The sequence below is a fragment of the Mirounga angustirostris genome, unplaced genomic scaffold (genome assembly GCF_029215605.1).
Source record: "Mirounga angustirostris isolate CCGP_5_RB_7025 unplaced genomic scaffold, mMirAng1.0.hap1 SCAF_6, whole genome shotgun sequence".
Classification (NCBI taxonomy): Eukaryota; Metazoa; Chordata; class Mammalia; order Carnivora; family Phocidae; genus Mirounga; species Mirounga angustirostris.
In genome coordinates, this window is record NW_026991714.1 from 67899193 (window position 1) to 67927097 (window position 27905).

General features: G+C 53.0%; 1 protein-coding gene across 3 annotated transcripts in view; it reads right to left on the bottom strand.

Annotated features, from left to right (window-relative positions):
• The window catches only part of CNIH3 (cornichon family AMPA receptor auxiliary protein 3), a 220682-nt gene that overhangs the window by 159553 nt on the left and 33224 nt on the right, over positions 1-27905 (bottom strand). For all 3 annotated transcript variants that reach the window (XM_064594497.1, XM_064594498.1, XM_064594496.1), the window contains one exon: positions 5499-5605. The gene's annotated coding sequence lies outside the window, so the exon portion shown is untranslated. The remainder of the gene's footprint in view (positions 1-5498; positions 5606-27905) is intronic.

The following is a 27905-nucleotide window of genomic DNA, read 5'->3' on the forward strand; positions in this document are numbered from 1 at the left end:
GCCCGAGTCAAGTGTGTGACGTTGCTGCGAGGTCACTCGGTAGGGCCGGCACCTGCTGCTGAGCTGGGAATACTACACGGAGGCTGGAAAGCTGCCACGCTTGGCTCACTTCTCCGCGGAGGTTGACCTTGGGGCAACTCCAGGTCCTAGTATCATCTCCTCAGTTTGGGCATTTACTGAAGGGTGATGACGAAGGGTGGTGGCCGTTAGCTCACCATTTGTCCACAAGCCTCTCATCCTCTGGAACCAGCCCCATCGCCAGAAATGACAGTGTCTGGAGTGTCTGAGGCGCGCCTCCTGGCACAGGGCTGTGCCTGTTGCAGCACGGCTAAGACAGCTAGGGAAGCTCATCTAACAATTTAAGGCTCTGAGTGTCTCCCCGCCCCCCAGCCAGGCACTGCTGTAAGCCCCACGGGCCCACAGATGAGCAAGATGAGCAGACAAAGTCCCTCCCTGCATGCACTTTACTTTCACATGGTCCATTCTAAGAGGGCTCCTTGCAAATAATCATTGGAACGATCCTGCAAGCTCAACACCCTGGCAGCTTCCCACTGAAAACTAAGTGCTTTTGGAGAAGAGCTCGGTGTTCCAAGTAGTTTGGCATACACCCCACTCCCGTGCAGCCCTTTCTACCCAGGAGCCTGTCCTGGGCTCCCACAGCAGGCTTTGGGGAATCCTGAGAGCACGCATCATGGCTAAGACAGATGACACATTGCCAGGCCAGACCCAGGAGCCGCTTGACCCTGAGAACATCCAGGGAGGCCGAGGAACACCTGGAAGGCTCTGCGTGGTGAGCAGCTCAGGACTCCAGCGCTCACTTCTGCTCCCTCCAGATTCTTAAGCAAGTCATGCTTCTCAACTCCGATCACAAGACGGGGGGACAGATGTCTCCAGGACATACTTAAGACTGCCAGTTCGTCCTGCGAAGAGTCTTGAGAAAAGATACCATCAGTATGAATCAAAAGTATGACTGTGGGACTATCTGACTTGCAAATGGACCACCGTGACTTCTTGGTCAGTTCGTGGAGTTTGATTCATTCACCCACTCAACCAACATTGGTGATTAGTGCCCAGAAATATGCTAAGTATTTAAAGAGTACAGAGACTAAAAATATAAATGGTGCCTGACCTTGGGAAGCTTTTAACAGCAGATGGACTAACAAACTGGTCATAACATGGGGGATCAGCACTAGCAACAAGGCACAAGGCACACAGAGCCCAGGGCACGGCCGTGTGCAGAGAAGAGGCTTGTGGGCAGAGGGTGTCAGAGAACGTTCCCCAGGAAGAAGGAGCCCCAAGCTGGGTCTTACAGATGCTCCGAAAATGGTGTGGTTTATCTTATTTGTTTAAGAAAGAGAGAGAAAATGCACATGAGCCAGGGCAGGGGGGAGGGGGGCAGAGGAAGAAGCAAGCTCCCTGCTGAGCAGGGAGCCCGACATGGGACTCGATCCCAGGACCCTGGGATCATGACCTGAGCTGGAGGCAGACGCTTAACCAACTGAGCCACCCGGGTGCCCCTGAAAACCGCATGGTTTTAACTTAATTCTCACCACACATCAGAACCACCTGAGCCCATTCCCGACTAATTAAATAAGAACCTTTGAAGCTCAGGCCCAGGCCAGGTGTTTTCTAAAAGCTCCCAGGTGGTTCGAATGTGCGGCCAGGGCTGCGATCCACTGTCCTTCTAGCTGGTGGGAGAGGCAAGTGGTGTGTCCCTGACTAGTCGCATTCCCAGGTTAGCGTGGCACCAACACACAATTCAAGCCAAACCAACCAACAAGATGTAATTCATATTCATTGCAATGAACTAGAAATAGACACAGTAATGAAAGCAAGACCCAGGAAAATTCAGCGATGGATGATTTATGTGGGGAAATATGGCAGAAATCACACGGGTCCAGAAACGTGAGCCCCTTCGTTTGGAGCAGATGCGTCGCAGAGTAGAGGTACTTCCGAGTTAACCCTGACCTGAGCCTTACATTAGGAATCAAGGCAGTACCGGAAGCCCTGACCTATCTCCATACACACCCCCAGGCCCCGCTCTCTGCCCCAAGGGGAGAAGTGACAGTCACACACACACCTCAACGAGACGCCTGGTGTTTCGCGGGAGGACAGTGAGGAAGGAATGAAGAAAGGGGCATGATAAAGTATAGTAAGACGTTAAGAGAAGACTGCAGGTAACGCAGCATAGTCCTCTACTTTCTACCGTGCACCTTTAGGAAAATGGACTGTCAGCCGGGGGACTGGCCGTGGCTGACGTGTTCAGAGCTATGATCCTGTGGCGAGGACCCCGGCTGCAGTGCCTGAGGAAGAGCAGGACGACTGTGCGGGGAGGATCTGGAAGAGCCGGGTCCTCAGGCCTCGGCGGGGAGCTCCCTCCCAGGCAGGTGTCAGTGACACGCGGGCCACCTGGCCCACGCCTAGACGCTAACAGGCCCCAGAGCGGTATTTCCCATCCTGCCCCCCACTCTGCCTGCCTTGAACCCAGTGTGTACGGTGAACCCTGGTGGCTGGGAGCTGGTTAGCCCGCTGCTCTTCTCAGCAGAGTCCCTGGCTACGGAGCACCTGCTTGCCCGCCTTAACCCCTGCACTAGGCCTCCCCCATCTCTGGTCGGCGTGAACCTTACCTTCTTGGGGCTTGGCGTCTGCCTCGCAGTGTTCTCGTCGTGGGACATGTCCTAGCAGAGGGTCAAAATGCCCCCTCAGTGACGTAAACTCAGAATCAGAGGCCCCGAATGAGAACACCAGATAAGCCTCACTTGGTCCTTACTACTTGCAGTGAAGACCGGCGCAGCGTTCTTGGATCCGGAGCGCGGTACCACCGACGCGAACGAGCTCACTCCGCTTCCCTCACGTAAGTCACAAGCAAGAGAGCGAGCGAGCGATGTCAGCCAATGCGCACATCCTCCAGGTCTGCAGGCTTCCACCCAAGCGGGTGTGCGGCATCAGCTGCTGTTCCATGGCCAGCTACATGCAGTACAGACAGTCTCCCAGGCCCGTCCCTGGGGTCTCGAGCCCAGAGTCAGCCGGGTTGCCTGACGGTAAGCGTGGTAGTAACTGCCACTTATGAAGTGTGTCCGGCCTTCAGAGGCTGACCTAACGCGTGACAAACGTTACCTCATTCCATCCTCACACCACCCACGGGCTCGGGATCATCATTACCTCCTTTTGCAGGCGATGAAGCTGAGGCCGGAGGACGTAAAGTGACTTCCTGAGGTCCCACGTGGAGAGTCGACCCCCCAGCCACCGCGCCCCATCTCGAGGGACCCCGTCCCTAAGCACAATTCCTCTGTCAGAAGCATAGGCGCCTGACTTGGACCAGGAGGATGGCTTCTAGCCCTCCCTCTCCTGCTTGCTTGGCCCCATGTGGGGTGCTCCCTCGGGGTAAAATGAGGCTCGTCCTCCCACCCTGCCTGGGTCGCCAAGTGACCGTAGCAACTGCGTGAGACAGAACGGCTCTGGGGGCAGCACCAGGTCCGTCTTGCATCCCCGGCCTGTGCGCTCAATTAACGTTTATTGAAGTAGTAGTGCATCCAGAGTGCTCGGAAGCTGAGCATCGTTGGTGCGGACCTCCCAGCTGCAGAGGGCGCTGCAGTCGGCGGCCACCTCTGGGAGGCCCCCCAACCTCGCTGCTGCTGCAGCCTCCCCAACAGCGTGTGCATTCATTTCCAACATGCCCCGACCCCGGCCTCCAAACCCCCCCGCCGGCCTACAAGCGGCGACAGAGGGCCATCATCATATCCAGCAGCCGCTCGTCACGTCAGCCCTTTCAAAGCCACCAGCGTCCCCATGACCAGCAGTCGTGACCTCTTCACTGGGGTGTCAGTAATGACCTGCCAGGATTTCTCCTTTGCAAACATTCGCTCCGAAACAGAAAACCAAGAACACACCTCCCATCAGACAGAAGCGCCCTTGCAGCTGAGCCACCAAATGCCAATCCAGGGAGACGAGTAAACCCCAGTAGGGCCGACACGAGCCCCACCCCAGTCTAGCAAAAGCTCGGGTCCGACTTCATGCATCCTGGTTTATGGGACAGCTCAGCTAATAAGCTCCCAGGCTGTCGCCCCTGCACACCCCATGGGCTAACGCCCTGAGAACCAGGCATCCCTCCACAGCAGCTCGGGTCCGTGGGGTCGGTGGGGTCCGTGGGGATCGCTCTCCATCGGCTCAGGAGAGCTGAGAGGATTGAGGGAAGTAGCTGAGATGCACACACACGAAGCCTGTCCCAGATCTGCCCATCACAACAGACAGGGGCCACAGCTCCGGGCCTCATGTGGAATTCTGCCCTGGAAACAAGCCAGGCCGGGGGAGTGGACAGAGCCATCAGATTGCACACCTGTGGCTCCTAAAAAAAACCCCATAGGGGTCCCAGGACGGCGCTGCGAGGACAGGACATGTCATCGTAACCCTGTGGAGGGACAGAACCAGCGGGGATGATGTGGTGGCGGCAGAGGGTGCTGCGAGGCCCCCCGTCTACACGGTCATGCCCTGCCTGTGGCAGGCACCACACGGCCCATCAGCTTCTGCTGTGCAGGACCACGCTGCCATCCACACGCCCCGGGGATGGCTGTCGCGACACAGGGGGGTGGGCCCCACTGTCTGGGGTGGGGGGAGGCTTTGCACCCACCCAACCCAAAAGGCAGAAAGCCCAGGACTCTTCCTGGCAGCCCTGTGTCTGTGAGGTGTAAGAATTTGCCGTCTGTGGCACTGAGCTGAGCCCTGAAAAGCAGCAGTGAAGGTCACCGTCTCGTGGAAAAGCCCACGGACGTGGCCACATGGCAGCAGGGTTTGTAGTTGAATATGAAGCTGGAAAGGTAAACCAAGGTTGGGCTGTGAAGGCTCGATATGCCGACCCAAACTGCCTGCACTCTATCTCTACGTTTGTGATCTCTAGATTTGGGGGCAGTAAAAGATGACCCAGAAGGTGAAGGAGGAAAATATTAAAACTTCCATATCCAGGTAGCCCCTGCTTTTTGGAAGTTCACCTTAAGCCACTTTGCTGTTGCTGAAGACCTGCATTAGTACCTGTTCTTGCTAACTGAAGGATATCCGAAGAGGATTTTCACTTTGACGAAAAAAAAGTGAAAAGCGAAAATCGCATTCAGCATCCCTGTTTTGCAGCGAGATGCTATGGGGCAGCGCCCGGAGCGGCGAGAGGGGCCCCCCCAGCTCCTTCCCCGGGACCCACACTCAGCATCTCAGCATCAGGCCGCCAGAGCTGTGGACTGCGTTTCTGAGCATCAATTTGTCTTGTGCGTCCATTAGCAAGATGTGACCTAAGATGTGTCAGAAAAGCCTAAGGCAGATTATTTTTCGGGTCTGGGAATACTAAAAAAATCTTCCCTATAAATCGATACTAACTGCTTCTTCTCTACGCCATTTTGGCTTATGGAAGTTTTCACACTCCACTTCCTGACCCGCTGCAGTCATTTTTATATAATTAAATACAAAATAAATCAAGCTCCTTCAATATTCACTCTAAGCAATGCCTTTCACACCTTCACCTGGTGCACGCATCAGCGATCGGTCATCGAGGCGTTGAGGGATCAGACCCCGGGTGACAGCGGTGACTTCATCCCTGGGCTCTCCATCCACACAGCGTGACCTACAACAGACAAGCTTCGGTAAGTGGAATTACAGAGCAGATCTAGTTGTTCACTAAACTAACCATCCAAAAAATGGGCAAGAGGCTTAAAATTTTTTCTAAAAAAGGAACTGTGGATTATATAATAAGGGAAGACAAAGTGAACAAGAAGAGCAGTCGTGGTGAGCGCTCAGTCAGCCACATCGTCAGGGAAACAGTGATAATATAATCAGCTTTCACACGTCAGCCAAACAGTTGCCAAATTATCAAGACTACCTGAAATGCATCCTTACATTCAGTGTTGGGAACGAGAAACCGAATCCAAGGCACCAACGTGCCTCAGGTATTAGCTGACAACGGCAATTAACAAGACGTCTAAAAGTACTGTTTACGTGATCTTCACCTTGTCTTTTCTGAATTTTTATGCATTCTTCAAAATGAGCATAACATACTGGCACCGTAACATGCGTATAAAATTACAGACAACTGAGCACACATCTGCTGACGCCCACACTCAACACCCCCACCGCCCGCCGCGGGCAATCAAAGGTGGGGAGCTGGCCCAGGTCCCCATCTGGGCCCTGCACTTCCCGAGACTCCGCCACAAGAGGAAAACCCTTCCGGAGGGAGGCTGAGCACTGCCTCCTTCACGGCTGTGTCTGAGACCACCCCAGCCCCGACGCCCTCCAGGCTGGACCGGACTCTCCCTGGCCACGGCCACCGGCCAAGGAGGAAACACGCCCAGCTGAATTCCGCGCTGCACCTCAGGGTTGTGGGCCGAGTCACACCAATCCCACACATGCGAGGTAAAGAAGGCACCCTAGATGCTCTGGTGGCAACATCAACTCGGCCTCACAGTGTGTATTTGGAGAATGCTGATTTTCCATACATGCTCGTGGCTTTCTTTGCAAATCAATCTGTGTACATTTTTTACCAGTGGTCGTTAACATCCTGCCGATCACGTAGCAGGAATGCAGATTAGTGTGTCAAAAGCAGGCGAGACAGGAGGTGAAGGGCTGTGGATTGGGAGGCCCTGGGCCGGATGGCTTCCCGCAGTGCCCAGCCAGAGACTCCACAGGCCCCTGTTCTCTGCGGGTACAAACCGGCACGGCGTGAGGCGCTCACAGAACCATGGGATCTGCACCAGCACCATGTCCTGTCCGTGTGGCCTGAACAACAATCACGGATTTCTTTGGGTCCTCGCATGGCGGGGGCAGGGCGGGAGCGGCGAGGGAGCTCTCCGGGGCCCCTTTTACTGGGGCACTGACCCCCCTCGTGGCGGCTCCACCCTCATGACCGATCGCCTCCCCGAGGCCCACCTCCTAACACCCGCACCCTGGTTACGGTTGAGCACGTCAGTTTGGGCCACGCACCTGGTCTGCGGCTCCCTATTGAAGACGAACAAACTCACGCCGAGGGATGCTGACTGCGGGGCTGTGGGGGGACAGCGGCACCGCCTGGCGGCCGGGCCCTGACCTCCGCCCTGCCTGGGCACCCCGAAAGCCTCGGGCAGCTTTTGGTGTAGGCTTATAGGAGGAGGGGGTGCGGCTGGTCTGTTCAACCACGAGCTGGGAATCCAACTGTGACCGAGGAAAGGACCAAATCCCCGGAAAGAGAGTGAGGAGCAGACGAAGGAAAACGTGAGTGTGAGGCCCCGTGGCTGGGCCAGGCTCAGCATCCCGGCACAATTGTGCGGGTTTGGCGCCCCCTGCTGTCCCCTTCCTGCCTGTGTCTGTGTCCTGCGTCCCTGTCCCCTGTGACCTCTTCCCTGTGTCCCCCTTGTCCCGGCTCCTGTATTCCCCATGTCCTGCCAGAGACAGATGTCCGACCATGGTGCCAGTGAGGGGGGTTCTGCAAAACGAGCATTTAGCCATGGAGGGCACAATATTGCAAAAATGCACCTGAATCATCAGCCATGTCAAATCTGATTTAAGAGCATCAAGAGCAAAAAGGTGTCGGGCTGGGGCATTTCGATCATTTCTTCAAGAAACAACTAATTAGCTTCTACACTGAGCCAGGAGGCATTGTCAATGTACAGAGGGTATTTAATACAGGCTGGGGCAGGTGCCCTACTCTCAAAGTCTTTCCACCCAGGGAAAAAGGGGGGGAAATGGTTGAATCATATCAGTTCCTTTATTGACCTAACCACTTAAGCATTATCTCCAATGTCAACAACAATGCTGTAGACTAATGAATTCCAGGTTACAGACGGGGAAACTGAGGCTCGGAGGCCAGAGGACGTAGGCCAGAGGTGGCGAGGCAGGTCTCAAGCCCTGGTCCGCCTGACTCCAAACTCCATGCTCTGTGTACCCACATCCTTCTGTGGCTGGTTCTGTTGTATGCAGGGGGAACAGAAGCCACCCGCGGCCACACGTGGGCACACATCTGTGACAGTGTCACCTCGGCAGCTACAGGAACGTAAGGGCGGGATGGGGTGCATACAAATGTTTTATTTCCTTTACTTTAAAAACAAAGTTTTGGGGTGCCCAGGTGGCTCAGTTGGTTAGCATCTGCCTTCGGCTTAGGTCATGATCCCAGGGTCCTGGGATCGAGCCCCGCATCGGGCTCCCTGCTCCGCGGGGAGCCTGCTTCTCCCTCTGCCACTCTCCCTGCTTGTGCTCGCTCACTCTCTCAAATAAATAAAATCTTTTTTAAAAATAAAAAATAAATTTAAAAAAAACCAAAGTTTTAAAGCCACATATAACTCATGGTGCATTGCAAAATAAAAATATTTTTAAGTGCTAATAAAGGTTGTTAATGGTAGAAAAAAGTCAATATTTGTTCATTCTGGTTGGTGGGTACACGGCTGTTCAGCTCCATATTCTCCATACAGCTCCATATTTTAAAAAATTTTCCCTAGGGGCGCCTGGGTGGCTCAGTCGGTTAAGCATCTGCCTTCGGCTCAGGTCATGACCCCAGGGACCTGGGATCGAGCCCCGCATCGGGCTCCCTGCTCGGCGGGGAGCCTGCTTCTCCCTCTCTCTCTGCCTGCCACTCTGCCTACTTGTGTTCTCTCTCTCTGTCAAATAAATAAAATCTTAAAAAAAAAAATTCCCTAAATAATATTTTTAAAGAAGAAGGAAAAGAAACTGAAAGGAAGGAAGTATCCTCCAAGGATCTGAATATGAAATCATGGAACCAGTCCACCTGCTGAGCGCTTACGCATGAGTGTGACTATGAAAACACAGGTTCGGTCCTCACAGAGAAAATCCAGCTATTTATACGGCGTTTTCACCTGGGGACCTCTGAGCACCTCACCAACAGGAATTAATTGCCCCTCCTGTCACCTCCTGAAACAGGAGTGCTTCACAGATTGTTAAATCACGTCTGGAGAGAAGGATGGGTCTGGTCTGACAGCACAGCGTGGATTGGGACTGGAGGCCCCGGGTAGGACGGCAGCTGTGACCGTGACCGTGTCCCCGCCTGCCGTGCTGAGATGTGCCGCACCTTTAACGGGCAGTTCCTACAGAGGACAGCCTCCTGTCTTCACAAGAAGCCCCATCTGAAAATATCCTTCCACATATAAATAGAGATCTTTTAGGGGCGCCTGGGTGGCTCAGTCGGTTAAGTGGCTGCCTTCGGCTCAGGTCATGATCCCAGGGTCCTGGGATCGAGCCCCGCATCAGGCTCCCTCTCAGTGGAGAGTCTGCTTCTCCCTCTCCCTCTGCCTGCCTCTCTGCCTACTTGTGCTCTCTCTCTAGCTCTCTGTCAAATAAATAAATCTTTAATAAATAAATAAATAAATAGAGATCTTTTTCAGGGACAACCCAAACCACATCCTCTGGCTTTTATTTTACATATTCAGCCAGGCTTTTCCAAGCACTGGGCCTCCTTCCCTGGGTCCCCTCCTCTCAGCAGATGGGGCCTGGGAGGAGCAGGGACACCTGTCGGCAGCAGGGGCTCCAGAACTCTGCGGGATGTGGGTCCTGGCACCCATCTTCTCCGCGGCAACGCTCCCTGCCCGCCTGACTCCCACAGCACGCAGGGCCAGCAATGGGCCGAGACACTAACAGGGGTCTGGGCCTCCTCATTCCTCCCTCAATGCCTGGCCTCCCTCCCGGGCTCCAGGCTACCGCCTGCAGTAATCCTAGAGCACAGATCTGACCCCCGCTGAGAACCACGCCTCCCTGCCTGGGGCAGGTGGATCTGCACGCCTTGCACGCAGCCTGCAGCTGGCAGCCTGGCCCCCGCAAGCCTCCACCTGTCCTCCCCTGTCCCCCTTCCCAGGAGCAGTGCACCCCACAGGCAATTCCTCAGAGAGCACCCGCAGACTCCCCCAGGCCCGTCCAGGGAAGGAGTCCCGAGCTCAGCTGTCAAGTTTCAGCGAGAGGTGCTGGCAGCGGAGGGCCAGGGGGCTCCAGGCTGGGGGTCCGCAGGAAGGGACTTAGAGCTGTGTCCCGCGGCCCAGCCAAGGCAGGAAAGCATTCAGGGGGAGCACCCCTCTTTCTCAGGTGCACCTTCCCAGGGCAACTGCCTGGAGACCCTGGCACAGTCTACAGAAGCTCTGGGCACGTGGCCCCTGGGGGTCAGGCGTGGACACCACAGCAACCCCAGCCCTGAGACTGCTGGGCCCGGAGCCTGAGCCCCCCACACCCAGGGCTGCGGGTTCGTCCTGTGGCCAGGGTACCCTCCACGGGAAGGGACACAGCCGACACTCCAGCCGCTGTCCAGGACAGGCTGCTGGGTCACAGGGCGTCCCACTCACCAGGAACAGATGCGTGGGTTCCAGCTCTGGTGTCTGACCTGCTTTGCCTCCAGTTCCTGCTCACGTGCCCAGTTCCCTGCTAAACTAAGTTACTTTACAGTAGATACGATATACTACACACATACACATCCCGCTTTGCAAAGCTTTCTGTTAATGCACTTTGCTTCTACGAAGGACCTACATTAGTACCTGTTCTCGCTAAGCAGAAGACATCTGAAGAGGATTTTTGCTTTTACAATGAAAGGCTTAAAGCGAAAATCGCATTCAGCGTCTGTTTTTCAGAGAGCTGCTACAGCGGCAGCGCCCGGAGCGGCGAGAGGGGCCCCCCCAGCTCCTTCCCCGGGACCCACACTCAGTATCTCAGCATCAGGCCGCCAGAGCTGTGGACTGCGTCTCTGAGCATCAATTTGTTTTGTGCATCCATTAGCAAGCTATGCCCTAAGATGTGTCAGAAAAGCCTAAGGCAGGTTTTCTTGGGTCTGGGAATGCCCAAATATTTTCCATATAGGTGAAAGATAACTGCTTCTTCAATTTATGCCCTTTTAGCTTACAGAAGCTTCCAGAGGAATGCTCCACTTTGGGTAGCGGGGAAAGCCTGCCTCCCTGGCAGAAATGTCAGGTGGACTGAAGCCACACTTTAGAGGATGCTGAAGTAAGGGTATATTTGTATATGTGATACCGTTCGTAATGGGGAGTCATCGACGTTTAACGAGGAGAGTGATTTGATCCGAGCTGTGCTTGGGAAACTGAAATGGCCCCACGTGTCCAGCAGATCCAAGCGGGGAGACGCGAGAAGTGAAGGCACTCGGAGCCACAGAGTCCCTGCCCCACGCGGAGCCCCTGCAGGGAGTGTCCAGAATGGCCCACGGCCCATTCCACAGAGCGCCAGCCACGTCCTGCCCCTCACGCTGAAAACCACACCTCAGGCATTAAGACAGACACAGACACAGCACGAGACCCAAGTGCACGAGCATCAGCACCTCTGTCTTTGCAGGGAAAGTCCGTGCCTTCCTGTGCCAGAAGCTTCCACGGTCCCCCCACCACCACCACGGCTGAGCCAGTGCCATCTCATGAGGGTGCACCAGCCCACGTCTGGCTTTAATGACCATTGTCTAAAAGAAACATATCTGGAGAACTGGACAGGAAGGAAAAGCTTGTGTTTGGGTGGAAAGGGAGGAGGATGTGCTTTATCTCAAACCATCTAGCTTCTATTTAATAAAACCATCCATTGCCAAACCCATGTCAGGCCAGGATTCTCACAATGCTCACACAGAATAGAATATAAGGGCCTAAAATGGAAATGCCTCTCATTTGTTGCTCTGGCGTGGCAGATAGCCCTTTCCTGACATTCGGGGAAATGGACTTTGCTTCCAGAGAGAACAGCCTATAAAACAATGTGGGTTGGGCAGAATGTGCGGAAATGCCTAACCCTGGCCACGGTCATCGAGCGTGTCTGTGGCACATGAAGAGCATTCCCGAACAGGGACCTGGTGTGGTTCATCATGCCCTCATCAGAGGGCGCTGCACAGAGCAAATGCCTTCCAAAGATGAGTGCACATATAACCAGTTTGATGCAATGTCTCAATCCCTGCTATACATATTAACAGGTCCCTCACACTGGGAAGCCTATGAGTTTCCACAATTCAGCATGAATCCAACTGGGGAACAAGATGCCAGGTACTCATTTCTTGCAGACAGCCTTGAAAAAAGAGCAGGGATGGAGGTGAGTTTTGGTATACCACAATATGCTGTGGCATGTTATAGTATACTGTGGTATGCTATAATATTCTGTGCTATGCTGTGGCAGGCAGGCTATAGTATCCTGTGGTATGCTGTGGCAGGCTATAGTATTCTGTGGTATTCTGTGCTATACTATAGTATGCTGTGGTATATACTGTGCTACACTGTAGTATACTCTGGTATGCTGTGGCACACTATAGTATACTGAGATACATCGTGCTATGCTGTGCTATACCGTAGTATGTTGTGATATATTGTGCTATGCTGTGCTGTGCTGTGGTATACTGTGGTATCCTGTGGTATACTATAGTATACTGTGGTATACAGTGCTATGGTATGCTTTGGTATCCTGTGGTATATTATAGTGTACTGTGGTATACTATGCTGTGCTGTGGTATCCGGTGGTATCCTGTGGTATACTATAGTGTACTATGGTATGCTGTGCTATACTCAAAGCCTTTTGGTTTAATGATGGGCCTAGTTGGCAAGTCAAGCTGTAGTATCTAACATTATGAGTGAATATATATATCAGAGAAAGATTTTAAATATATATGCATATTCAGCACACACTTATACAGAATTTATCACGTTAGGCATTATCTTAACCACTTTTAAAATATGAACTCATTTAATTTAATGCTCATAAAAAACCCAAAAGGCAGTTAGTATTATGATCCTCATTTCCAGAGGAGAAAACTGAGGCACAGAAAGGGTACTCAACTTGCCCAGGGTCACAATGCCATGAAGTGACAGAGTCAGTACTTGAACCCAACCTGTCTGGACCCACGTTCTGTGCCAACCCCTGGCCTCGCACACGCCTCTTTTCTGGGTTGCTACAATTCTCCTACTGATAGATTTTATCTGGAGTGAGAAACACTTGATATTCTGAGAATTGGAGCATGCATGGTTTTATGAACAAGAGTGCTTCTCCCGTAGATGTTGAGCATTAACATGCAATCATCCTCTCCCCAGTCATGCTGGCCTAACCTGATGGCTGAATATGCATACAATTCCAGCATAGAAAGGGCCCAATGTAAAAACAACTCATTCCATGTCTGAAGGCTGGCTGCTAGACACAGGGGCTTGTTGGCTCCCCTTGGGACCCCACATTCCCCCCAAAGGGCTAAGTCGGGTTTGACTTCAGGGAAGGCCTTGGAGGTGGAGGTGAGGCAGACTACTGTTGATCTGCCCCACGGCCGGTGCCCACTAGGAACACAGACTCTGACACCAGGCCCACGAGCAAGCGGCAGGGCACTGGCTGCCACAGGCCCTTTGCTGTGGGGGCAGGAGGAGGTGTTGCTGGGAGAGCCAAGCTGGAAGCAGAAGGAGCGGAAATGGTGCAGATGGAATGTGCTAGTGGCGGAGCTCTGCCCGCAGCCCTTCACATTCCACTGTTGTTGCACAAGGAGCGGCGGCCGTGTGTGCCGTGCGCACACGTGCGGGTGACGGGCGCACGGCCCCTGTCCTGGTGACCCACAGCAGCACCACCTCACTGCTGGGTTTTGTCGAACGCCCTCTGTCACAAGGGAATTTCATTCCTGAGATACGTGCTAGGCCCAAAAGATTCCTTCCCAAAAGTTCACTAGAGGGCAAAATTCCATGAACCAAGATTCCTTAAACTAAGGAAACTGCCCGAGGAGCTTGGGCACCACAGTCTCTCTGACGGGGGCGGAGAAAGTGTGTGTTCCCAGTGGCAAGCGAGCGTGAGCCTGCAAGCCTGCCATTGCAGGAGAAATCACCAAACTTCCAGTACAACTGGGAGCCAAGTACTACTCCCAGTTTAAGCGCTGGGCCAGCTCCAAGTACTCCGCTCCTCCGGATCTTTTTATAATCAGTGGACGGTTTGCCAAGTTCACGAACACCGAGAGTTTCCACAGTATCAATATAACCAGTAAATAGGATTCAGGTTTAGCATCTGTTGCGCCAAGACTGTGACCAACAGGCACAGATGATGGAAATAAAACAAAGCGAGGCTCCAGCCGCGTAACCTGGGTCAGGTCACTCAGGCCCTCTGAGCCCTCCTTTCCTTGTTGGTAAAGTGGGGAGAGTTAACACCTGCCCCAGGAACTTGATGTTCTGCAAAAGTTAACGAGATACCACGTGAGGGTGCCGAACACCATGCCAGCCTCCTATGAGGCACCCCTGCTCCCCGTAAACACACACACACAAGCAACGTGCCTGATTGTGGAGGAGCATCATTCTGCAAGATTTGCTTACGAGCTGACCACGGTGGGGGGGAGGGTGATCAAGGTATTTATTGATTATGCAACACCTCCATGCTATGATAGGTAATATGGCGAGAAAGCAGAAGACCCAGCCTGCTTTTACAGAGTTTACACGCATGACCGGGAAGCAAAAGGCTCCTATGAAACATTCAGCAGCATGGAAGTCTTGACAAACCTCAACTGAGCAGGTACAAGGCGCCAAGCGCAATGACCACTTCAGGCGTAGGGTCTCATCGGACGCTCTTTTTTTTTTTTTTTTTAAGATTTTATTTATTTTTTAACAGAGAAACAGTGAGAGAGGGAACACAAGCAGGGAGAGTGGGAGAGGGAGAAGCAGGCTTCCCGCCGAGCAGGGAGCCTGATGTGGGACTCAATCCCAGGACCCTGGGATCATGACCTGAGCTGAAGGCAGACGCTTAACGACTGAGCCACCCAGGCGCCCCGCATCAGACGCTCTTAACGACCCCCGGAAGAACTTCCCAGGTTGGGGCCTCAAACTTGAGGGGTCTGGATCCACGAACACTGGCGTGCACGGCTAGTTACAGAGGGGTAGTCGGACCGGTGACACAGCCTTCTCGGAGGAGCTGAGCTGAGTCCCAGAGGAAAAATGGGATTTGGACTGGCAGGTGCCGTGGTCGGCTGACATGTGGCCTTGGTGGGGTTTGACCCCAGATCTAACTCTGGAAGGCTTCATCAACCAGAGTCCTCAAAGCGGGGCAAGGATTGCTTCCATTTCGTAGATGAAGACACCGGGTCTGAAGGAGAGCAAGTAACTTGAGTACCTCTCTCCACTCACAAGCCAGCCAGGCTTTGGAACGTCTATGCCCTGCCCTCCCCCAGACGGCCAGCCGGGAACCCTTCCTTCTCCTGTGACCCGTGGAACTGGGAGCGGCGCCCGCCGGCCTTGCCAGCCCAAGGGGCGTGTGGGGTCCAAGCTCCCCGCTTCCTCCCCACCCCACCCCGGGAGCTGGTGGCCACAGCCCAGGCCACGTGTTTGTGCCTGCTGGGCTGGGCCTGTTCTTCCTTCACCGTGCGGCCGCTGCCAGAGGGCTGGGCCGGCTTTCCTATCTCCTCTGCCACAGCTGTGTTCTCAACAGGGAGAGTCGCCCCAGCTCGCCTGATGCATCCCGGGCCCCTGCGCAGCCAGCAGGGTTGTGTGAGGATGAGATTAGGCGGGTGGGCCGGCCCCTGGGCCCGGGACAGCCTGGCCATGGCGGGCACAAGGGACAAGGGTAGGGACGCAGACACCAGGGGCCAGAGGGACAGCACAGACAAGAGGTGCAGCCAGCCCTGGCTTTCCAGCCGGCGTAGGATCCTGGTTCCGGACACGGCTGAACGGAGGTTACATTTATTCGAAATCACGTCGCAGACAGAAGTTGGCCCCCGTGGACCAAGTGGCGTACTGGGGTTTCACCCCAAATCAAGGCGGTCCTCTTGCATCGCCCCCTCCCCAGGGTGCTGGCTCCACCCTACAGAGCCTCCCGGGGCCTGAGCCCGGCTCTCCCAGGAAGCACCCCGCCCCACCCCGCCCCACGCCACGCCTCCTCTCCTCCCACCCGCCACGCCTCCTCTCCTCCCACCCTCCGCGGCTCCTTCACGCCCTTCCCTCCGCGGTCCGGTCTCTCTGGCTCTGTTCCTTCCTCGCTCTTCACGTGGTTCTTAAATCTACTGCTTCCTTTCAGTGGTTAGAGAAGGGATAAAAGCCTCCCTTTTCTGTCTGCCAGTGTTTAAATTCCTTCTGAAAACATCCAGAAAAGCCTATAAAAGGGAAACAGTCTTTTCCTATGGACGGCTCAAGTAGAACTCAGCAGGCAGTGCAGGCAGGTGCGGGGACGCCCAGCCTTGGGGGCTCCTCCCGGCCCCCTAGCCCTCGGTGGTGCAGCTGCACCCTCTCCCCACGGCCCAGCCCCGCGTAGACCAGGAGCGAGGCTCCGCCCTCTGCCCGCCCAAAGCCCGGAGTCTGCAGAAGCAGGCCCAGTGGGGTTGGGCTGTTGTTTTCAGGGACCCCGGCTTTCTGCTCCAAAGGAGGCCCCTTTCCCTTTGCTCCACGGCGTCCACGTGGACCTTCTACAAGGAGCGACTCTCTGCGGACCAGCTGCCTTCTCAGAGGTCGCTCCTGGCCAGCCACGTACCACTCAGTTCATCTCAGCAGGTGTTTCTGATCGGGAGGTGTGGCAGACAGCTTGATCCCCCACCCCCCATTTCTGAGGACCCCAGGACACGAGGGCTTCAGTCTCTGCGTGCCATACTCAGCAGCACTCCTGGGTCCTGCCCACAGGTGGCTTCCTGGAGGAGACCCTTCCCCCGCAAAACACCCGTGCAGTCTCTCGGGGGGCACCAGCTCCTCAGCCCCGCTCGCCCCTCTCCCCAGCGGTCACCTCGGCGGGACTCGGCTTCCAGGCAAGTATCTCTTGGCACACAAATCTGGCAACATTATCGTGCTTAAGAACGTGAACTGTGGGGCGCCTGGGTGGCTCAGTTGGTTAAGCGACTGCCTTCGGCTCAGGTCATGATCCTGGAGTCCTGGGATCGAGTCCCGCATCGGGCTCCCTGCTCGGCTGGGAGTCTGCTTCTCCCTCTCCCACTCCCCGTTTGTGTTCCCTCTCTCGCTGTGTCTTTCTCTGTCAAATAAATAAATAAAATCTTTAAAAAAAAAAAAAAAAAGAACGTGAACTGTGGAGAAGGAAAAATCGAGGTTCACGTCGATAGAACTGCCTGCTGACCCCATTGCCAGACTAAACGGGATTAAGTAGAACCATGTGCCAAGAGATCTTACAAAGAGTCGTAGACGCAGAAAGCTCAGTAACGATGTGATTGCGACTCATGACCATGTGCTCACCACTCACGCCCCTACCATGAGCACCCTACGAATCCCCCTACCTCAAGGTTCTTTCTGCTGAATTTAGGACTCAGATAAACAACTGGATATAAAGCTGTAAAACAGTAAAAAAGATATGCGTGTATATTGGTCTCTGCCTCGTGCCTACTTCTATTTTGTCTTTGACCCCAGTTCCTGACACACGGAGCTCCTCAGTACCCCCGGAATTTCCTGGGTGATAGGAATCTCTTTTGTTCTAATGAGGTGATTCTCGGGGGGCTCCTGGGTGGGGGGCACCAGAAAATCTTTTACTCTGGATGTTTTCAGAAGGAATTTAAACACTGGAAGTCCCGAGCTCTCTGGGGCGTGGGGCAAGGGGTGGGGAATGAATAAACGATCAATCTCACTGACATGATGAAGCCTCCATAAAAATCCCTGCAGTGCAGGGTTCTGGGGGCTTGTGGGCTGGTGAACACAGGTGCGTGCTAGGAGGGTGGTACACCCCAGCTCGACGGGGACAGACGCTGCTGTGCTCTGGACCCTTCTGGACCTCGCCCCATGCGTCTCTTCATCCTTCTTTTATTATATCCTTTATAATAAGCTGGTAGATGTGAGTGTTTCTCTGAATCCTGTGAACCATTTTAGCAAATTATCAAACCCAGGGAGGGGGGGCATGGAAACCCCAATTTATACAAATGAGAGCCTGGGACTTGTGACTGGCCTCTGACACAGGACAGCCTCGTGGGACGGAGCCCTTAACCTGTGGGATCTGAACTGATCCCCAGGCGGGTGTTGGAGCTGAACCGAGGGACACCCCGCTGGTGTCAGAGGACTGACACCAACGGTGTGGAGAGGAAAGCACACATCGCTATCAGAGTGCCGAGTGTGAGGATACAGGGAAACGGCGTATTTTTCCGCGACAAATGCAGAATGAACAAACGCAGTCACACATGAGATGGAGCTCTGGGGGGTGGGGGGAGGAGCGGCATGAATTACAGCAGAAGAACAGCAGGGTGCCACCCAGGCGAGGCCGTGATGCATGAGCAGGACTGTGGTCAGCGGATCGAGCAGGGAGCTCCGGGAAGCAGCAGGAGGCGGGCGTGGAATTACGAAAGGTGCAGGCAGGGTGCGCAGGGTGAACACACGCTGGGTGCTTCCTTAGGTTCGAGCTCTCCTTCCTCCTCCCCCCAGCCCCGGTGTCCACTTAGGTGCCCACTCAGTTCTGGGGAAACCCCTAATGTGAAGAGGAGGCTTGCAGCAGAGTGAAGACGGGCTAGGAGTGCTGGGGCAAAGGCATTCTCTCTTTCTTTAGAGACATGAACAAAGAAGCACAAAGCCCAACCACCTCAGGACCATGAAAATCAGACAGAAAGAAATTGAGTCCTTGAAGAAATTGCTGAGCTGCTGGATCAAGCCTTGCCTGAAGCTCACACTGATATTGGACTTTCTTTTTTTAGGAGCCGATAAATCCCTGTCTTATATAAGCCAGTTTGAGCTAAGCTAATGAAATGACCTGAAATCACGTACAGCATGAATTGTGGGAGCATGGAGGGATGTAAACAACATCAAAACTAGAAGGGAATCCAAGGATTAAGCCATGAGAGGCTTTCCCTGTTCCATGCTAGGGCGTTGGACTGCATGTAGGCAGCAGGGAGACCACTGAAAATCCTTGAGGAGGGAGGTGGGGGCATGGAATCTGTTTTAAGAAATTAGCTCTCACAGCAGAATGAGTGACAGACTGGAGGGAAGGGAGATTAGGAGCAAAAAAAAAAAAATGTGATTAGTAATGGGTCTGGGAAAAGGACATTTTATCAAACATCCCCAGATGTCAGCACTGCGGGGAGAGGGGGTGTTTGTGAGCTGGCAAAGTCACTCCGGCACAGCCTCTCCCAGTATCAGCACTGAGGGACTCCCCTTCACCCCTAAGAGCAAACAGCACGCACCTAATATCACAATACCTCCAAAGGCTATCCAGTCGTCTTAGAAGTTTCAAAAAACAGGAGAATCTTTTTATTTTAAAACCTAAAACAGGGCGCCTGGGTGGCTCAGTTGGTTAAGCGACTGCCTTCGGCTCAGGTCATGATCCTGGAGTCCCTGGATCGAGTCCCGCATCGGGCTCCATGCTCGGCAGGGAGTCTGCTTCTCCCTCTGGCCCTCCCCCCTCTCATGTGCTCTCTCTCATTCTCTCTCTCTCAAATAAATAAATAAAATCTTTAAAAAAAAAAAAAAAAACTAAAACAAAGTTCATTGTAATTTACTTTTAGACTAACCATACATTTACACAGTGAGGAAAAGAATACACCCCAAAACAAGAAGCCGTAACAAAGCGTCCCGACTCCCAAAAGTTTGTGAATCGCCGATCTAAATCATGGGGCTCCCAGCTCCCCTCCCCAGTGGGAGCACCTGTCCCGGCAGCCGCCAGAGTGCTAGAGCCTTCCAGAGCCTTCCAGAGGCCTCCAGAGCTCATGTGGTTCCGTCTCCACGTCCCCGAGGAAGGTAAGCATCCCCTCCACAGTGGCCAGAGACTGCCCCGGCTTCCCCACGGGTCCACCCTGCCTGGGGCCCCACACCCCACACCTTGCCCCTGCCTCGCAGCCTCCTCCCTGACCTGGCTGTTCCCATTCTCAGCCCCCAGAGCTTCCCATACCCAGACTGCCACCTGCGTCCCAAACCCACTGCTTAATTTACATAATTCCGATAGTTTTCCTTGCCAGCTTCCTGTTTTTGTAAATCTTGTAGGGTTTTTTTTCGTCTCCCAAGAGCCCGGCTCACAATCGCCCTCTGCCAATCTGGTTCTTCTGCATCGAAGGAGACAGAGGAGCTTCTATCTAATGAGTTCCCTTTTTGTTGTAGAAACAGAAGCTTAAAAACAGCCAGTGGTTTCCAATCCAGAGAGTTTCCTACAAGCTTTTGACTCCACTGGTTACTGGCTTCCTGTCAGCAGAACAAAGTTTCAGGCTGAGTCACAGCAGAGCGCCAAGCCCAGCAGTGATTCATGAGTGTGGCTCATGACGGCCCTGCCACCACCAGCGGCCACCATCAGTGCGGCCCCCAGTTCGCCTGATCCTCGAGCGCAAGAGACTGATTCTCTTCCAGGTGGAGAAGTGTCAGCAGTCAGCACAGGCCGGCCTGGAGCTCGGGGACCAGATGGGCTGAATCGGCACGGCTCCAGGGATGCCTGGGAAGGCACCCCTGCTTCAAAATAACGTCCCACCCTCCCCTGCATAGGGCTGAGGGTTCCTCCCTCTGAGCTTTTCTGGTCCTCCTTTAAGGCACAAACGGGCCACTCACACCCTAATGTGATTAACGTGATGAGCTCACTTAGGAAAACACTCATCACTGCAGAGAAGCAGATGGGAGAGACGCAGAAAAAACCCGAAACACGAGCAGGCCGAGACACGGACGTCAGCCACTTCTCAGTCTCGCCCAGGACCAGGCTTGGCTGCAGGGTCAGTGGCAGAGAAACCCTGCACCCTTTGCCATGACTCAGTTTGGGGGTTTCTCCAGATTCCAAGATTCTCTTGAGGGGCCTCAATGCCTAGCAAGCCACACGGAAGCTGCGCTATAAACAGGGGGTGAAACACGGGCTCCAGACCGGGCCCAAACCACTATAACAACGAGAAGTCCGCAGGGGGATCTGTCACATGCATTGTCCTCACGGATCCTCAGACACCTGGGAAATGCGGTTCCTCCTGATTCCAGATGAAGAGGTTTTCTGACCCGAGGTACCATGATACATCACGGACTAGTTGATGAATTCCTAGATTCATGAAAAGTCAAGATAGGGTCCCCTAACATGAAATGCACCACTTAAGCGTCTACAGTCAGTGGGCTCTAGCAGGCTCATGGTGCTGTATGACCCCCAGCACAGTGCGGTTCCGCGTCCCGGCGGTACGTGACCCGGGCAGATGTGAGAGGCCCTCCCGCAGGCCCCCGGGATGACCCAGGACATGAGAGCAGACGAAAGGCAGAAGCTCCAAGGCCCCGAGAAGGGACTGTCTGTTGTCACAGGAGCTCCGAGGGCGAGCGACCCCGGCACCAGGAGGACCATTGCTGAGCCTCTGGAATTCCAGAGATTCGGGCAATTTCTCACTTCCCGGATGATGTCCCACTCCACAAGCAAGGAGCATCTCCCACTGCTTGCTGGTATGTCTCTTGCCACGGGCACCTCATATAAACGTCGTAAACTTGATGAAATGAGAGCTAAAATTCTCCATTTTTCTCCCCAAAGTCTGCTCCCTTGACCCCCAGCCCCCTTTCTGTCCTCCAAACCCACTGGCCTCCTGTCACCTGCTTTGACTCGCTCTGCTCCTCTGGCCCGGGAGACCCGGCGCAGGCCACACCCTGCCCTCCACGTGCTCAGCCTATGCTTCCGCGGGCCCTCTCCTCCCCCAGCACCCACAGTGCACACCGCTCCCGGGACCCCCGAATCCCTGCCCAGGAGGGCCCCTCAGCCACCAGCCACGCGGCCTCTCCTCCGTGCCCTCCTGGAGGCATCCAGCCCAGCCTCCGAGTGACACTCGCAGCCGCTGTGCCCCCGCACGTGCGGGGTGATGGCTTCATCAGGGTCCACCCTGCAGACACCCCGTCTCTTCCGGCACCCCCAGCCACTGGCACAACCCGGCACTAGCAGGCGGTACAGATCTGCCCAACCAATGAAGTCGGGTTTTGTTTCTTTGCTTTTACTCACCTACTTACGGACTGAGGCATAACTGACATACACAATGATGCGATCTCTGTATGTATGTTGTGAAGTGATCAGCACAACAAAGTCTAGTGAACGTCCGTCACCATACATAGTTACTAAACACACTGTGTTCTTTTGGTGGTTAGCAAGAAGCCCGAGGAGCTCCCTAGGATAGAGTGGCTGCAAAAAGAACCTCGAAATAACCCCAGCAGTTGGTGATGGAAACCAGTGTTTATTACCACCGAGTTGCTTCCCGCGTTGCTTTGGCCACAGGCGAAGGTTTGGCAGGAATGTGGCTTCAAGCACAAGGACCGCAGGCAGGCAGCTGGATAAACCGGTTCCTACCTTTGGTCTATTCCACCCTGCTCGCCTTCCTGCTTCCAGAACGCAGACTGGAGGATGGCCCGAGCACGTGGGGAGGCTGGCCGCTGTCAGGTGCACGCAGCCCCCACTGCCGGGGCATGGGGGGCACACAGGGACAAGCGGGGGGACACAGAGACAAGTGGGGGGACACAGGGACAAGCGGGGGGACACAGAGACAAGTGGGGGACACAGGGAGAAGTGGGGGTACACAGAGACAAGTGGGGGACACAGGGACAAGCGGGGGGACACAGAGACAAGTGGGGGGACACAGGGACAAGCGGGGGGACACAGAGACAAGTGGGGGGACACAGAGACAAGTGGGGGGACACAGGGACAAGCGGGGGGACACAGAGACAAGTGGGGGGACACAGGGACAAGCGGGGGGACACAGAGACAAGTGGGGGACAAGGGAGAAGTGGGGGGACACAGAGACAAGTGGGGGACACAGGGAGAAGCGGGGGGACACAGAGACAAGTGGGGGACACAGGGAGAAGCGGGGGGACGCAGAGACAAGTGGGGGGACACAGGGACAAGCGGGGGAACACAGAGACAAGTGGGGGGACACAGGGACAAGCGGGGGGACACAGAGACAAGTGGGGACACAGGGAGAAGCAGGGGGACACAGAGACAAGCAGGGGGACACAGGGACAAACGGGGGGACACAGAGACAAGTGGGGGACACAGGGAGAAGTGGGGGGACACAGAGACAAGTGGGGGGACACAGGGACAAGTGGGGGGACACAGAGACAAGTGGGGGGACACAGGGACAAGCAGGGGGACACAGGGACAAACGGGGGGACATAGGGACAAGCAGGGGGTACTGGGTGCCAGGGAGATGTGCATGGACTCCGTTCCTTCTCATCCCTGGGACCACACGGCATTTCAAGGGCTCAGTGACTTCTGAAATTCTGTATGAAAATGATAGGAGATCTAATTTTTCCAATTCCCTTCAGTGAATTTTATGGATAAGGATGTGAAATACCGACATGGCTGATACAATAGTCAGAAATCACATTATTACAGCTTTTGACCCAACACCTGGGATGAGATGTATTCAGGCATCAGGCCTGGGGGCTTCTAGAGTCTGGCAGACATTATTACTGAGTTTGTAGTCACGCTGAAGAACCACAGCTGCTGTGACACCACCCCTCCTCATCAGATCTACATGTTCAAGTGTCCCGTCTGTTGAGATGCTGCGGTCGTGCGGCTGGCTTGCACAGCGCTTGGCTCCGGGGCCGCCACCGCAGACTGGTGTGGACGGAGGAACCCTGGCCTGTGTGCACACTGGGGGTCGGCACGGGGTCTCCGGCAGAGGGCAGGGAGGACCTGCACTCGGCCCTTCCCCCCCCCCCACCTCTGGCCTCCACACCCTCATTACCCGGCCCCCCAAGCACCTGCGGCTGCCAGGGAATGAGAATGACCCAAATTATCCCTGATACACGATACAAGTGAATCACCCCCAAATGACAACACTTTTACTATAACCGCAAGAAATCCCATGCGATACCCTTCCAGCTCATCTGGACATCTGGTTCAGAAGCTCCGTAAGGACCTGATTGCTTTCCTGGAAAACAAAGCCCTGGTTTTCCAGCCCATGTCCACACATTACCACCCCTGCTAGCAGAGGGGAGAGTCCGGCCTCAGTTCAAGTTCTCTGTGGTTCGGTCTCACTTCACACATAGCTGTGCTCCTGAAAATCTGCGTGCGTTTAGTTTTCTGTAAATGGTCCCACATTTGAAAGACACTAAGGACGCCTCCTATTTAGAGGAATTCCAGGGGCGCCTCGGTGGTGCAGTTAAGTGTCCCTCTTGATTGCAGCTCAGGTCATGATCTCAGGGTCGTGAGATCGAGACCCACCTCGGGCTCCGTGCTCAGCGGGGAGTCTGCTTGAGATTCTCTCTCCCTCTGCCCCTGCACACCCCCACGCTCCTGCTCTCTTTCTCCCTCTCAAATAAATAATCTTTTAAAAATAATACAATAAAGGAATTCCATGTGAAGCAAATATCAAAATTATGGCTACAAAGACTTTGTGGCAAAATGAAAAATGCTTATGAGTCAGAGTTAAGAGGAAAAAGTCCCAATCAAAATTGTGTGCCTCGTGTGGTGTGTCTCCCTCACCGTTGTGCCTTACTCTGTACTGGAAACCCTCCACTCCTTCTCCTTTCTTACTTCTCCTTGCGTTTGCTAACAGCAATCACACCCCTCCCTTGAGCCCCTGGGGCAGACTGAAACTACTTCAGAGACCACTGCAGTTCTACACACTCACACACGCGCACGCATACACACTCGTTCACGCTCACACATGCTCACACATGCACACCACTCACGCTCACACATGCTCACATGCACGCCGCTCACACATGCTCACACTCAGACATGCACACACATGCACACCACTCATGCTCACACTTACATTTACATGCACACCACTCACGCTCATGCTCACACTCACACATGCACACACACGCACACCACTCACGCTCACACGTGCTCATGCTCACACGTGCTCACACATGCACACCACTCACACACTCACATGTGCACACACATGCACACCACTCATGCTCACACTTACACTTACATGCACACCCCTCGTGCTCACACATACACACCACTCACACTCACGTGTGCACACACATGCACACCACTCGTGCTCACACATGCTCACACTTACACATGCACACTCTCACACGCTCACACTCTCACACGCTCACACACATTCACTCAGTGTCAAACCCTCCAGAGCCTCCGGTAGGTTTCCCTGGCCTTTGGGTTTGCGAAGCACAACTTTAAAAGCCCCCCCGGAAAAAGGCTGGCAAACGTCCTTTATGTTCAGCAACTATAAAATTGCTATCTGTCTGTTACACAAATGAGCCACCTACCTAGCAACCTATTTATTACCCACCATATCAAGTTTATATACAAAGACTAACCAAATAACTCAACAAATTAATTCCTTTAAGAAATAAATAAAAAGAAGAAAGATCTTATTTCTCAGCCTAAAATGCCCTTGTCAATTGGCGACAAATAAACCACACATTATGGGATAAATTAAAGGCCCTGGGTCAGTGCCCTCACTATCCAGGGAAGTCACTGACTAAATCCTTTTAAATGGATTTGAGGCTCCCTCTCCTCCATTCTGACATTGTTGGATGTTATGAGAAATTAGCCAGTCATTTAGTCTTGCCATCAACAGATGACATCTGCTTTTCCCTTCTTCTTGCCTAAAGGCCTCTGCTCTAAACTCAGAAATAAAACAGAAACTTTTGGAAATAACCTGAAAAAGAGGTATAATAAAACCTATAGCGGGCACTCCTAACTATGGACGCCACAGTGAACAGACCCAGGCATGCGGGCTTCCCCGTGGGCGCGGACACCATGTCCGCAAACACCTGTCCAGTCCGTACCACAGAACTGGGTCAGGACTGCCAGGACCCCGATCACAGAGACAGGTGACCTTGTGAAGGCAGGCTGCTCGGCCCATGGTTGGCAAAATAAAAATCAATTTCCTGGGATTAAGTGAATGGATTTAATTTGGTTAATGCTCTATTTTGAGTAGGGATATGAGGAAAAATACTTTTCTTCCTCCTTTATCTCTCTGTTTAACATGCTTCCATAAACTGGAATGGGACATTCTGCAAGTGCTATAATATTCCAACATCCCTCCTTAGAATTCAGGAGGAAAAAAAACTTCTTATGAAAATTTATAGTATAGTGTTTAAACAAGGAAATTAAAAGAGAAACTTGAAAATACTGATTCTGTAGAATATATTAGCAGACTTTACAAACTACCCAAAACGATGGTCACAATGGTTAAGTATTACTCAAAATGCTTTTACTAAGTTCCTTTACTTTTCATGATTATGTAATTATTTACTGAGAACCAATAAAAACTCACCCTCTTTCCTGTAAGATTGAACTGGATAAATCAAACTTGCAACCATAAGCAAGACACAAACCTCATTTAATTCAATATGGCCAAGCCACTCTGGGACCAAGGGCTGTGCTTTATAGGGTGAAGAGAAACGCCTACAAGCGCTGCAATGTTGATAAGGGTTAACACCAGCTCTCCGAATGAAAGGCACTGCCTGGTTGTACTTGCCAACTTCTGTTTCATAAACACTCCCGTCACGGCCAATGTCAACAAGACGTCTCTGAGCACGGAGCTGGGAGCGGACACGCGGCAGCACGTCACTGCTGCGTCTCCACCACGAAGACCCAAGAGACACGGATGACCCCAAGAGCGCACATCGAAAAACAAGATGTCATACAGTAATTAGGAAGCGTGGGTTTTGAGTACTACCACTGCCTGAAGTATAATGTATTTAATTGTTAAGTGATAAAGTTAACAAATTCTAGTAATGGACTTGTTTAACATGCAGCTCACAAAATTCCTGCGGATTTAACATTCAACTCTTGTGAACCAGGATGAGCCAGCTCTCGTATACTGCTCTGGGAAAACGGTCCTGGAACCTACTCCACGGCTTACAGAATATCAGCTTTACAGGTAATAAACTTTCCCCACAGGCCAGGAATTTGACAAACCTGAGCGTCTCAGACAAACAGTAACCCTTACTCTAACCCTTCCAGGCTACTGCAGCCAGACCTCCTAGAAGCAAATTGGATGGTCCTTGTTCCTTAGCTCAGGAGATGAGCTGATAAAGGCAACGACATCGTTCTGGAACATAAAAGTAAATTACAACTGTAGAGGATTTACAAGTTAACTCCGGAAGCAGAAGTGCCCTGGTTGTATTAATATGTAACAAGGATGCCTCCGTACAGGTGGCCCCTGACTTGGAATGGTTCCCCTTACTGGTTTTCAACTCTGTGATGGTGATACGCTTTCAGGAGAAACCATACTTCCAATTGTGAATTGTGCCCTTATCCCAGGCTAGTGATCTGTGATACTCTCTGGCGATGCTGAGCAGCGGCCCCAGCCCGTCAGCGGGCAATCACAGGCTCAACACAATACACTTACAGCCGTTCCGTACCCGTATAACCATTCTGTTTTTCACTTTCAGTACAATAGTCAATAAATTAAATGACATAGTCAACACTTTATTATAAAACAGGCTTTGTGATAGATGATTTTGCCCAACTGTAGGCTAATGTTTTGAGGTCGGCAAGGCTAAGCTGTGATGTTCAGTAGGTTAGATACAGTACGTGTATTTTCGGCTTAATGATATTTCCAACTGACGAGGGGTTTATCAGACATAACTCCATTGTTGTAAGTCGAGGAAGATCTGCGTATTAACATCTCTTATGCACTATGTAAATAAAACCAGTGAAATAAAACAAAAAAACAGTTGAGTTACACTGAATTGGAAAACCTCAAAACAGTCTATGAAATCAAATCTGAGCATCAGGGTGGGGCTCAAAGGAGAGATGGTGAAGAACCCACACTTACACGTACCCATCCACTTTGCACCCAGAGACAAAACAAACAAACAAAACAAAACAACACAAAAACCAGGATCACTCAGTGTCATTCCAGATCCGAAAATGTGAAGCCTTGAGCCTTTCCTGCAGGTTACAGACCCCCTACAAAAACATCTCTCTCCCTACCGTTTTCAATGTTGGTGTCTGAAGATACAACTAGCCTCTGTAAGTACTAAAATCATGCAAGAAAACTACGATTTTTCTACCACACACAGACCGACTGTAAACTCAGATATTTGGTCATTTCTTTCCTTTAAATACCTGTCACATTTTTTCCTTAATGAGCCCGTCTTTCCAAAGCCTGGACTCGCTTACAAACCTCTGTGTAAGTTATTTTCATCTCA